General features: G+C 39.8%; 1 protein-coding gene and 2 non-coding genes across 3 annotated transcripts in view; 1 reads left to right on the top strand and 2 right to left on the bottom strand.

Annotated features, from left to right (window-relative positions):
- Positions 1–5,898: 5,898 nt before the first annotated feature.
- LOC115803490 (small nucleolar RNA SNORA26) lies at positions 5,899–6,018 on the bottom strand. The gene has a single exon (XR_004024233.1). It is a non-coding gene; the product is annotated as a small nucleolar RNA SNORA26 (small nucleolar RNA).
- A 2,221-nt stretch (positions 6,019–8,239) lies between these two features.
- Positions 8,240–8,321, bottom strand: TRNAS-GCU (transfer RNA serine (anticodon GCU)). The gene has a single exon. It is a non-coding gene; the product is annotated as a tRNA-Ser (tRNA).
- The window catches only part of KNL1 (kinetochore scaffold 1), a 65,956-nt gene continuing 60,642 nt past the window's right edge, over positions 8,267–13,580 (top strand). Inside the window, 1 exon segment of the mRNA XM_089907354.1 lies at positions 8,267–8,791. The gene's annotated coding sequence lies outside the window, so the exon portion shown is untranslated.

The raw sequence follows: 13,580 nt of genomic DNA, 5'->3' as shown, positions 1-13,580 counted from the left end.
TTAATTAAGACTAAATAAAATTTAATATGCAATTATTCACTTGCACTAGCCACATTTCCAATGTCCAATTCACTTGGTCTATTGCACAGCACATGTGGAGAGCACTTCTATCATCACACGAAGTTCTATTGAGCAGCATTACTTCAGTCTCTATTGAAAACAAAAATCCCTGACTACCATGACTCCACTAGTCTGCAGACACTTAAGAAACAGGGGTTTTGTGTGTGTGTGTACGTGCACATGCATGTGTACTTCCACCTTCCACATGCTAGTCAAGTAGTTGGTCTCTGTGTCAGTCAGTTACTGTGCTAGGTGCTAGAACAGTTGTACAGAATCTGTGAAAAAGTTATTGCCCTTAAGGAGCTCAGGTTGAATCCAGTTGATCTTTCCTCTAGTTAACAGTTGGCTGGACTTGAATGTATTTTTTTCCCCTTGTAAAATGTTACCCTTTTTGTTTATTTATTTTTAATTTATTTGTTTTTGGCTGCATTGGGTCTTCATTGTTGCGCACGGGCTTTCTCTAGCTGTGGCGAGCAGGGACTACTCTCATTGCGGTGCGCGGGCTTCTCATGGCAGTGGCTTCTCTTGTTGCAGAGCACAGGCTCTAGGCACGTGGGCTTCAGTAGTTGTAGCACATGGTCTCAGTAGTTGTGGCTTGTGGGCTCTAGGGCCCAGGGCCAGTAGTTGTGGTGCATGGGCTTAGTTGCTCCGTGGCATGTGGGATCTTCCCGGACCAGGGCTCGAACCCATGTCCCCTGCATTGGCAGGTGGATTCTTAACCAGTGCACCATCAGCGAAGCCCATGGTACCCTTTTTAAAATTTTAATTTTTATTATAGCCCCCCTCTCCTTACCCCTACTCTGGAGGTAACTACTATTAATAATTAAATGGTCTTTTTATGGACTGTTTTCTCTTCATAGATACATAAATCTATCTGTATTTTAAAATAAAAATGGGATCATGCCTTACAAATTTTTCTGCAAGTTGCTTTTCTCTAGGACTTTTAAAAAGTAATAGCTGCCTTGTGTTCCATTGTGTGACTACACCGTACTTTAATCCATCCCCTATTGTTGAAATTTTAGGTATTTGCAGTTTTTCATTATTACAATCTATAGTGAACATCCTTATATCCTTTCACACTTGTACACAGTGCTTCTGTAGAACAAATTTTTAGTATAATTGCGGAGTCGATAGCTTTAAATACTGATTGATAGGTAATACCATACTACCCTCCAAAAAGATTAAACCAATTTACATTCCCATCTGTAAGTAGTGTGAGAGGTAGAGGCAAAGGCAGCTGAATGTAGTGACTGAAACGGCTGGTTAGGCAACCGCATTTTCAAGTTTGGCTTTAGTTCCAGCTGTGTGTTGCAATCATGGGTTTCCCAGAAGGTCTGTATCTCTCAATGGATGACCTAGGTTTGCTTGGGTTAGTCTTGCTCCCAAAGGCTTAGTTTAGAGAAAATGGGCTCATTTCAAAGCCTCTTTAGGCTTTGGATCACTGGTCCTCAGGGCTGAGGATTTTCTAGAGCACAGAATTACTGAAAACATATTATTGAATTATTGAAAATGGAAGCAGAGTAGCTTAATGAATGTGACCAGGTTTGGGATGGATAAGTTTATTGGAGTCAGAGGTATCAACACCGAGGCACTCATTCTGCTTAGAACACTGCTTTGCACATGGCAAACAATATTGTCTATGATTATGACTATTGCTTTCCTCCCCTCCAAACCCTCTGTGTACCCTCCTTTTCCTTTCATTTGAAGCTTGTCCATGTTTTCAAAACTGTAACATTTTTATCAGCCATTAACCACATCAAAACAGTTAAGAATTGCCTACTAAAGTTGACCAGTGATTCCACTTGTAACTATACACCTAGAGGAAACACTTGTATATGTACCCCAGAAGGCATGTATAAAAACATCCACAGCAGCATTCTTTTTTATTTTTAAATACATTTTATTTATTTATTTGTTTTTCGCTGCCTTGGGTCTTCGTTGCTGCGTGCGGGCTTTCCTAGTTGCGGCGAGCGGGGGCTACTCTTTGTTGTGGTGCGCGGGCTTCTCAGTGCGGTGGCTTCTCTTGTGGTGGAGCACGGGCTCTAGGCACGCAGGCTCAGTAGTTGTGGCGCACGGGCTTAGTTGCTCAGCGGCACGTGGGATCTTCCCGGGCCAAGGCTTGAGCCCGTGTGACCTGCATTGGCAGGTGGATTCTTAACCACTGCGCCACCAGGGAAGCCCCAGGTCAGCAGATATTTTGTTGCTCTTCTTACCTGTATTTTTGTTGAAATTCTTTCCCCTTTCTTTCCTCCCCTTCCCCTCCTTCCTTCTTTCCTTCTTCATCTTTTTCGCTTCCTCCCTCCCTCCCTTCCTTCCTTCCTTTGCCAGAAATTCTTTCTGTTAGCAAAGCAAAGAATGACTTGGTTGTGATATACTATATGCAGTTTCACAGTCAGATATGATATTCTATGAATGGGACTTTAAAGGTCAGAAGTACCCTCCGCCCTTCACTATCACTTACTTTAGAAATAATATCCTTTGCAGCTCACTGCTGAGCAGCCTAGCACGTGAACAGGAGCACAAGCTCTGGGGCCAGGCTGCCTGTTCAAATCCTGGCCCTTCCACTTATCATAGCTTTGAGCAGATTACCAATTTCTCTGTGGTTCACTTTCCTCAGGTTTAAAATGAGGGTTTTATATATATAAATGAGGGTTTTATATATATATATATATATATAGCAGCATTCTTATAATAGCAAAAAACTGGAGACAACTGAAGTATCTGTCCATAAGACAATGGATAGATAATTATATATTCAGATAATTGTATAATAAGCAGCAGTAAAAATGAATGAATTATATGGATAAAACAGTGTTGAGTGAAAGAAGTCACAGATGAATGATTCCATTTATATAAAATTCAAAAACAGACAAGACAAATATATATTCCTAAAATGTTATATATATGTATGTATGTATATGTATATTTGGTAAAGAAAAGTAAAAGGATGAATAACACAAAATTCAGTGAAGTAGTTTTCTCTTTGGTGGGAGGATGCGAGCAGGGAGGGGCACACAGGAAGCTTCAAAGGTCCTAGTAATATTCCATTTCTTTAGCTGGGTTGTATATAAATTGTACTGGTTTTATGCTTTTAAACTATACATACACAATATATTACATGTATGTATTATATCATTGTATGTATAATACCTTTCAAGGTAAAAAAAATTTTTTTAATCGTTAAAAGATCTCTCTCTTTCTTTTTTTAATCTTTGGTTATCTCTGAAATAGTGATTCTCCTGGTCACCCACTGCACAACTCCCAAGGTCTATTTGACCTCCATGCAGCTGGTGGGTACCACTCCCAAGTGCCTCGGCCATGGGTCGCTTTCACCAGCGATGGAAAAAGAGCACCATATGTCTGGAATTTTGGAGACAGTAATGATAAGCAATATATAATAATTTGCAAAAGTGACTGACCACTTTAATATGCCTTAGCAGATTCAAATAATGCTTCTTTATCATAACAGAGCTGAGAGATCTAAAAGCAGTTTAGAGTTTTGGTATTCTAGATTTGGCATACTTTCAGACACAAAGAGAGCCCTGTGCATTGCATTTCCTAACACTTTATTAATGTGACATCTAGACACAAAATTCTTGAAAATACTTCATTAATTCAAGTAAACAATAAATGATACAATTTTTCTGGTTCTTTTTTCTTGTAAACTTTCCAACATTTGAACTGGAGTAAGAATAGCTTTATATTTCATCCTAAATGCTAAATTGTCCAGAATCAGAATTGAGGCAAAATTATAAGGATTAAGAATTTTACAAGCAAAGGAATGTTAAAGATTGCCAGAAAATCACCAGAAGCTAGAAAAGAGATGTGGAACAGATTCACTCTCACAGCCCTCAGATGGAACCAACCCTATTGACACCTTGATCTCAGACTTCCAGTCCTCAGAGCTATGAGATAATTTCTGTTGTTTAAGCCAAAAGAAAAATAAAATTAAGTCCTACATCATGGGCTAAAATAAAGGTTGCCTCTGTTACTTGCTGGGTTATACCAAAAAATGATTACTGACAGTCACTGAAAGGAGAGTTGATTTTAAGTGATCCTTGTAGTGAGTACATAGAAACTACTGTCAAGGAGCTATTTCAGTTTTCTGAAAGCAAAATTTTATTTTAGGTGTCAAGTTTCTATATTATTCAAGTATTTAAAAATCAGAATTTAAAATCTATATCTATATTAGCTATCAACAGAAAGTTGATCATTGAGATGACTTGGAATTGTTACTGGTCTGTTGTTATCACTCAGTACGCTGTCATAGTTCAGAACAAATATAGCCTTCATTTGTCCGTCGTAACTTTCTAAGCATTAACTGAAGGCATCTGATCTAGAATTGATAAATGTAAATTAAAAGATTCAGGTAAAAATACTTAAGAAAGTCAGAATCTTTGAGAAAGCCACAGGGGAAAAAAGTGCTTAGAGTCAATGACCTTTTATTTAGCCCAAAGAGAAATATGAAAAACTTACTACTCCATAGTACCAAAATCAGAAAAGAAATTATTGCTTCTAACTCCATGGAATCATCAGTCATGTCCTCAGGTCCTTCATCCATTAATTTCACCTACTGAAGTTGGGTTTGACCCAGTTTTACTTCATTCTGGAGATTTCAAATGAATATTTGAAATTTGAAATCTGGGGCATTGCTCATCCTCACTGTGATGAGAAGGAGAGGTGTATGTAACTGGTTCTTGCTTGCTATCTATCCATAGCTATCTTTGCAGAAGATACAAAGCATGGGATATAAGCAAGTGTTATTCCCCCTTTCCCCTGGTCTATTGGCATTTATTCACTTTGTCTTCCTGAAGAAGTTTACTATAAACTAGATTTCAATTTTTGCTCTATCGATCTTCAATATCGATCTACTAAACAAAACTAAATATTGTTTAGTTTTCAGCTTAGTAGGCATTCCCAGAAGTTGTTATGGCAACATGGATGTTTTCATATGATAGCATGCAGCTGAGGGAATAATTTGAGGAAAAAATAAGTTTTGAGTTGATGTTGCAGACTCAGAGAAGAATGCCTGGATTCATTCTTGAACTTCTCCAGGTCTTGTCACAACTGTCTTCCCAGAGATGATTCCCAGTGGGACCATACTTCCTAATGGTAAGGAACAGAATGAATTCACTTCTGATATTGCCTGCCTCTCAAAACCAATCTTTGTTAAGTCTTGCAGCCCTGGGTCTGAGTTTCTCTTGTAAGAGTTAAGAAACAAACTGGAGGCACACCAAAAAAAAAAAAAAAAAAAAAAATCCTGGATTTCACTTCTTCCTTCAGAGATTTGTCCATGAGGGCTGCTGACACATAAGGATCTGCCCAGGCAGCAGACCATCACCAAGTAAACACTGGACAGTTCTTCCCAGAGCACCTCATTCTCCAGAGAGAATGGGTCTTCTTGAAGCTGGACTCAGAGAATGAAGATCCATTCCCTGGCACCGAAGTAACAGGAGAGCTGGAATATCTTGGTAATGCATCTGGCTGTGCAATGGTTCTTTTTCTCCTGGTCTTCCAGAGGTGAGAGGTCCTGCAATAGTTCAGGATAGGACTTGTGAAGAACCCTGGTGTTGATGGAGAATGATTTCCTTGAGCTGTGGTTTGTTGACAAATTTGGGGGAGTAATGGGGATATTTCAAAACGTATGAGCCATTCAGGCAGAACTATCTTGTCCAAGTCTTCAGTTGCAGCTTCTCCAGTAGATGGCGCCTCTAACACTTTACTGCCTTCCTTCATTACATTGATAAATTTTTCTCCATTACTACTAATCCAAGTCCCCACACCCCTGGCCTCAGGCTTTTAAATAAACTGGCATGTTGTTAATCCTTTTTTTTTCCCAGCTGTGACTCCAGACAGGATTCAAGAGGAGTTTTACAATCTTTTCTCTGGGTTTTAAAGAGACTTACTTTACCCTTCTGTGTTAGCCTGAATCCTTTTGATTCTCTCAGAAACAGGTAAAATAAGCACAGTTCTTATACATGAAGAGATCAAAGAAATGCAAAAACTGGGACTGTCATAACAAGACTTACTGTAAGCATGAGCTTTGTCCAGAGAGAGCAAGGCCTAGTTGAGAGGAAGGTTAAGATCAATGTCTTGAGGGCACTTCAGAAAAATCTCTCAGGGGCTCTTAACCTTTTTTGTGACATAGATCTTTGGTAGTCTGGTAAAGCCTATGGGTCCCTTCTCAGAATATTGTTTTTAAATGCATAAAATTAAGTTTGTTGTAATAGACAGTCAACCAGTTAAGTTGGAATACAGCTATCAAAATAGTTCAGAAATCTGTGATATAATACCAAGTGAAGCAGAAACAGAAAGACAAATACCATATGATATCACTTACATGTGGAATCTAATGTAACATATATGTGGAATCTATGACACGAATGAACTTATCTACGAAACAGAAACAGACTCACAGACATAGAGAGAATAGAGTTGTGGTTGCTAAGGGGGAAGAGGGGTGGGGAGGGATGGATTGGAAGGTTGGGATTAGCAGATGCAAACTATTATATATAGAATGGATAAACAACAAGGTCCTACTGTATAGCACAGGGAACTATATTCAATATCCTCTGATAAACCATGATGGAAAAGAATTTGAAAAAGAATGTATATATACATATAACTGAATCACTTTACAGCAGAAATTAACACAACATTGTAAATCAACTATACTTTAATAAAATAAATTTTAAAATTAAAAAAATCTGTGATCTAATAGTATAATGCATGTACTTTCTTATGAATGCATAAATTTACAAGATCTAATGGCAGGTCCAACAACTACCATTATCTTGAAGTAGTAGTAATGAGCATAAAGCAGTAACAGTAATGTGATATAACATTATCTGTTATTTCTACTGGTGACAAAAATCACGGGTAAGGTTAATATTACTGTAGTTTGCTGCTTATCTTTATTGAAGGAAGTGCTTTCAATTAGAGATGAATGAAAATAAAGCTGCAGTTTTTTCCCCAACGAAGTAACCAATTGAATTCCATCCATGGACCCCTTGGGAGTGTGTAGAATCCCGGTAGAAACACCTCCTAGCAGCAGAGTGGTGAATGGATTACAGAGCAAGGCTGAAGGCAGGTACTGGGGTGACCCTCAGTCCTCAGCCCAGGCAGGTATCAATATTCCCAAGGGATTTGGATTGACAAGGAGGAGCCACTGGAGCCTGAATTCCACCCTGAGGGCTAAGAACTTTGCTGAAGACACCTGCCCGGTGCCAGGTTCTGGGATACCGTACACTGCAGAGAGAATGTGTAAACCATCACCGCAAGGGATTGATGAGCACTTTTTACTAATTTCCAGCACCACATAGGATGATGTTAAGAGCCACCAGAGTTCGACAGACTTGGGTTACAATGCCTTTTCTGCAATTACAGAAGCTGTATAACCTTGGGCAAGTTTATCTTTCAGTGTCCTCATTTATAAAATGGAGTAATAAAAATGTTTATCGTGATCACAGGGTTATGGTTAATTAAAGTGCTGTAATTCATTGTGTTGCCTGTAGATAAATACTGGATAAATGAAGGTTGTTAAATGTGAGTTGAATGAATCTGCCCGATGACCTTTCAAGAGGGGAATCTATTTCTACTCCCTGTTTTTCCCTCTTTGCTTAAATCCAAGAGAGGAATTAAGACCTTCTCCTTTGGGAAGGTAGACGTTCAGTCTCTGGCTTCTAGATACTACCAAGTTTCCACGTGTTGTCAACATCTTTTTAATGTCGAATACTTTTCTTGAACACCTGCAGCCTGCTGGGGGCTGGAAGAGAATCCTCAACACTGTCTCGCGGTAGCTTTTGAAGTGAAAACCCTGGGGTAAGAATCCACAGTAATTGAAGTTCCTCAATCAGGAGCTGGGTTAATTAATATTGACCAGACCACAACTGGAACATATGGGAACAGTAATAATCGTGGAATTCTATGCACTGTTGTTTACTTCATTAAAAAGACATTAAATCCATTTTATAATTAAACTCCGAATCCCAGGAAATGTCTCTTTCCCAACTTTTTCTTTATCTGCGAGGTCACAATGCTCCCGAACCCTTCTTTCAAAGATTCAAACAGGAGGTTAATTGTGCTAGAGTAAATCATACCTGGAACAAATATTCAACTGTTTCCATTCCGCAAGCAAATTTACGTTTATCTGTTCAAAACAGAAGCAAAAACAGTTCCTCGACGAGGATGGGATTCGAACCCACGCGTGCAGAGCACAATGGATTAGCAGTCCATCGCCTTAACCACTCGGCCACCTCGTCCCCGAAACCTCCTGTTTCCTGCTAGCTATAGGGAGCAAAACTAGGGGGATGTGACGCAATGTGATAGAAGCCGCCATTTTGTACGGAAGCAAAGCTCCTATCCTTTTGATAGCAAGAAATCAAAAGAAGATGGCCGCTCCCATACTGTGGGGGATCTACAATGGGAATGGACAAAGGAAAATTCGGTAGAAAATGAGATAACCTTGAAAGAAATAAAATCGGCATACAGGTTGCAAAGGAAGTTTGATTAAAGGAGTCTTAGGAAGGCTCTGGAGCCTAAGGGGCGGGGCCCACGCGTTGAGCGGTTTTGCGCATGCGCTCCAACTAGGCGGTTAGATTTGAATGTTTCACTGAGGCCGTCTGGGTGTTGTGAGGTGACGTCGAGGGATGGCGGTGAGGTTCCTCTCTGAGAAGCGTGCGGACGCCGAACAAGTCTGAGGAGAATTTCTCAAGCAGTTGGGCCGCGGCGGGTAACTTTCGGCCTGGGCTTCGCGCGGAGGGATTTAGGTTTTGTCTGAGCGGTCTGAAGGCCCCGCGGTGGGAGGTGGGGGACACTCCTACAGCCAAACTGCCTTGGAGCTCGCTGGGCTTAGGTACAGACGTTTCTCCGCGGGCGCGGCGCTCTTTTTTTCCTCACCTCGGCCTGCACATGTGCCGCCTCCCTCCTCCCTAGCAGTCTCCGTCCACACCTGGGCCCCACGGCGAGGGGGACCCGGCTCGCTGGCCCGCGGCGTCCCGGCCCGCGGCGCCCCGCCCCGCCATCTTCTGTCAAGGTTCCGGTACTCTTCCTCGCACCCCAGTTTCTTTTCCTTGGGGAACTCGCGGCTGTTCGCACTTCTCACTCAATCTTTTCTTAGCTATAAATGAAATGACAGCAATAAGTGATTTTAAACTCTCGGCTTATGGTTTATTTACAATGTCTGATCGAGTGTTAGCAGCACTGAGCAGATTTTGGGTTTCCGGCGGATGTAATAACATAAATAAAGCCAATATTAGTACACCACAAATAAGTTTTTAAAAAGTCTTCCTCTGTCCATTATTAGGCCAGAGTTAAGGAGTCTTTTCTTGCTGTTTATCTCAATACTGGAGTTTAAGAAAAAGTTCTAAAAAAAATACATTGCCGATTGGAATTTTGAAGATAGGTTTATAGAGAGATGACAGAGAAGACCAAAGCAGAACTTACTCTAGGTATTAAGATTGAAGTTTTCGGTTTAGTTGAATAAGTCGAATTCCTCAGATTTGTATTGGGTTCTTTGTTGTCTTGTGCCAGGGCTGGGAGCGGATGATTGAGCCCCTCATCTAGAGTTTACAGTCCAGAACGGGAAAGAATTAATATACACAGACAACTACAAAACAGGACAATGTAAAGGATCATAGGACATTCTAAAGGAATATGGGAGCACAGAAAAGGTTATCTGATGCTTTTTGGCAATGGAGACTAAAGGAGGCTTCTTGGAGAAAGTGGTATTTGAGGTGGAACTTGAAGGGAAGAATGATTTATAGAGATGAGGAGTTAATGTAAGATTTTGCTAATTAAAGTTTGGGTTCAAAGCAGTATAATTCTTTTTGACTATGTGAATGGCTAGGAATGTTTACAAGATTGACAAATAGATGTAAACTGAGTAAAAGTATTTGGAGTGGTAGTATTAATGATGTGTTTGATGCTAAGTAAGAGATGGTAGAAGACACTCTAGATATTGTTAGTAGGACAGTGCTGGCCAATAAAACTTTCATTGTTAATGGTAATGTTTTATTTCTGCACTAACACGGTACTCATTAGTCCCATGTGATGAACACCTGCAATGTGTCTATTGTAATAAGAACTATATTGTAAATTTTATTTCATTTTAATTAATTTAAATTTTAATTAATTTAAATGATATAGACTCTAGACCTGTTCTGTATTGGACAGCACAGATCTAGAATCTATATCATTGGACACTATGAAATATATTAATTCTAGATAGTGGTGAAGTAAATGAAGGAGTGGACAAATAGCTAGATAGTAGATTTTCAGGTTTTGCAGGCTCCATGGTCTACATGATCTCTGTCACATTTCTTCTTTCTATGCTATTTTTTTGTTCTCTGTAACTGATTTAAAATGTAAAAAACTACTGTTAAAGGCCCATTTGGCCCAGCAGCTGTAGTTTGTGGACCTCTGGATTATTTAGACTAGTAGTTCCCAAATTTTCTTGGCTCATTGTGCCCCTAGGACAAAAGAAATACCTAACAGTTCTATCAATATTTATTAAGTGCTTAGGTCCAAACAATTTTAGAAGTTGTTGTTAAGTGATTCTACCTGCTTAGTAGCCATTTGAAAAAAATAATATACATAAATTGAAGTAAAAGATAATATTTTAATTTTATTCATAAATACTTACAATTATTTACTAATTGGATATGTGTGCCTGTTGAATATTGCACACCTTTTAGATTTTGGAATCAGATTGGATACTGCCACCCTCATTTCCAGTACCACATTGATCAAAAGTACTTGCTTTATATCACAGGAACTGCCAAAAATCCAGCTTTGCGATAATATGTTATCAAAACTAATGTAATGTGAATGGGTACTATTTTGAGCTAGCAGTGATGTATAGATGTTGAGAATTGTTGTTTCTCTCAAAAGTTCAAAATATCCCAGAACACCTTTGTGAGTAAGCTGTAGCACCCCTACCTGTGTGCCAAGTGCACAGTTCTGGAACCAATCAGTAATCAATTAATGTGACAGTGATCAAAAGTTCAACCATAATAGCATTTTACACGTGAAGCTTAATGTGAGAACCTGGAGTCTCCTGTTTCTGTTGGAGGTGGAACTTACAGATATGTACTGAATAGAATATTTTTAAAAGAGGACATCAATAAGCTTTGAATCTTATTACTTAATCAAGTGCCAGCTGGTCTGCAGGCTAAACAAGAATGATGCACGATGACTGTTTCAAACAATGAAGATGTTTAGGTGATCCTGATTTGATAGTATTTACTTTTTTTTTTTTTGCGGTACACGGGCCTCTCACTGTTGTGGCCTCTCCCGTTGCGGAGCACAGGCTCCGGATGCGCAGGCTCAGCGGCCATGGCTTACGGGCCTAGCCGCTCCGCGGCATGTGGGATCTTCCCGGACCGGGGCACGAACCTGCATCCCCTGCATCGGCAGGCGGACTCTCAACCACTGCGCCACCAGGGAAGCCCGTATTTACTATTTTTAATCTGTGAATTTTTAATATATCACTGAATTTGAAAATATTTCCAAAAGAAGAAAAAAATGCAAGACATAGATCATGAAGCCCCCAAAATAATATTTTTAATTTAAAAATTTAAGCTATTACATACTATCCTCTTTCCCAAAAGCAACCACCTTCACTACTTTAAGTTAGTTATTTTGTATCGAAAGAAAGCTCTCTTGGGACTTCCCTGGTGGCACAGTGGTTAAGAATCCACCTGCCAATGCAGTGGACATGGGTTCGAGCCCTAGTCCGGGAAGATCACATATGCTGCGGAGCAACTAAGCCCATGTGCCACAACTAATGAGCCTGCGCTCTAGAGCCCTCGAGCCACAACTACTGAGCCCGAGCACCACAACTACTAAAGCCCGTGCACCCTAGAGCCTGCATGCTGCAACTACTGAAGCCCGCACACCTAGAGCCCGTGCTCCGCAACAAGAGAAGCCACCGCAATGAGAAGTCCACACACTGCAACAAAGAGTAGCTCCCGTTTGCCACAACTAGAGAAAGCCCATGAGCAGCAGTGAAGACCCAAAGCAACCAAAAAAAAAAAACCTCTCTTATCTGCAACCACCTCCACCTGCATCCGGAGCCTGTGCTCCGCAACGGGAGAGGCCACAGCAGTGAGAGGCCTGTGTACCGCAAAAAAATAAATAAATTAAATTAAATTAAATAAAAAATAAAAATATTATTTTAAGTAGATATAGGTGTTATCTGTGAACAGGAGGTAAGTGAAACCAGAAGAATGGATAAACAGACTGAAAAAGTGATGGAGGACAAAAGGAGAGGGTCAGAGATCAAATCCTAGAAGATACCCATCACCTTATATCTATATTAACAGCTAATTAAATAAATCAATACTGAAAAATAAGCAGACTTTCACTTCAGGTTCAAGTTCATTATGAGGTATTCTTTAATTTGACTTGTTATATATGATGAAAGCATGTAAAATAAGATATCTTTTAAGTACCTGTTTTTTTGTTGTTTTGGTTTTTTACTTATTGCTAAAAGTGTAAGAACATTGATTCTGACAGTTTGTGTATGTGGTATTTTATTTTTTTCTAGGTAAGTATTTTAGTCTTTTTATCTATCTATCCATCCATTTATTTATTTTTGGCTGCCCTGGGTCTTTGTTGCGGTGCGCCGGCTTCACGTTGTAGTAGATTCTCTTGTTGCGGAGCACGGGCTCTAGGCGCGTGGGCTCCAGTAGTTGTGGCACGTGGGCTCAGTAGTTGTGGCTCACGGGCTCTAGAGTGCAGGCTCAGTAGTTGTGGCGCAAGCTTAGTTGCTCTGTGGCATGTGGGATCTTCCCGGACCAGGACTCAAACCCATGTCTCCTGCCTTGGCAGGCGGATTCTTAACCACTGTGCCACCAGGGAAGTCCATATGTATGTGGTATTAATTTAGTATTTAGTAGAAATGCTCATATTGTTGAGTCAGAATCTCTAGCTATTCTGTTTTTTGAAATCTGCAATGGAATTTTTTCTTACCCAGGGATAAAGTTCTAAGGTTAAAATGCATAAAATGAAAATATAGGTATGGATAGGTAGGAGATAAGACCATTTAAAGAAACTTCAGGTTATGCTTCTTATTGCACACTCTTTCCAAGACAGATACTCATTGAGTGAAATTGTAAACATAATCAACTACGCTGTTTAAAATGTTTTTTCCCCCAATTATTTATTTATTTATTTTGGCTGCCCCAGCTCTTTGTTGCAGCATGCAGACTTAGTTGCAGAAGGATAAGGGATCTAGTTCCCCAACCAGAGATCGAACCTGGGCCCCCTGCATTGGGAGTGCAGAGTCTTACCCACTGGACCACCAGGGAAGCCCCTAAAATGTTATTTTTATGCCTTAAATTTTTTTTTGCTCGAGTACTTAAAGTTAAATTTTCATAAGATAAATATGCATTTATGCAAATCCACTTTATGCAAATATCAGTATTTTGATAGCTGATTGACCATATTTTGAGATTGAATTATTATATAATCCATAAACTCATATAAACTAGGACAGACTTTTATTTGAACCGTTAAAG

The sequence above is a fragment of the Delphinapterus leucas genome, chromosome 2, assembly GCF_059928025.1.
Source record: "Delphinapterus leucas isolate spDelLeu-1000000601 "Yukka" chromosome 2, BTC_Dleu_Yukka2, whole genome shotgun sequence".
Lineage (NCBI taxonomy): Eukaryota > Metazoa > Chordata > Mammalia > Artiodactyla > Monodontidae > Delphinapterus > Delphinapterus leucas.
This window is presented reverse-complemented; position numbering and strand designations above follow the sequence as displayed.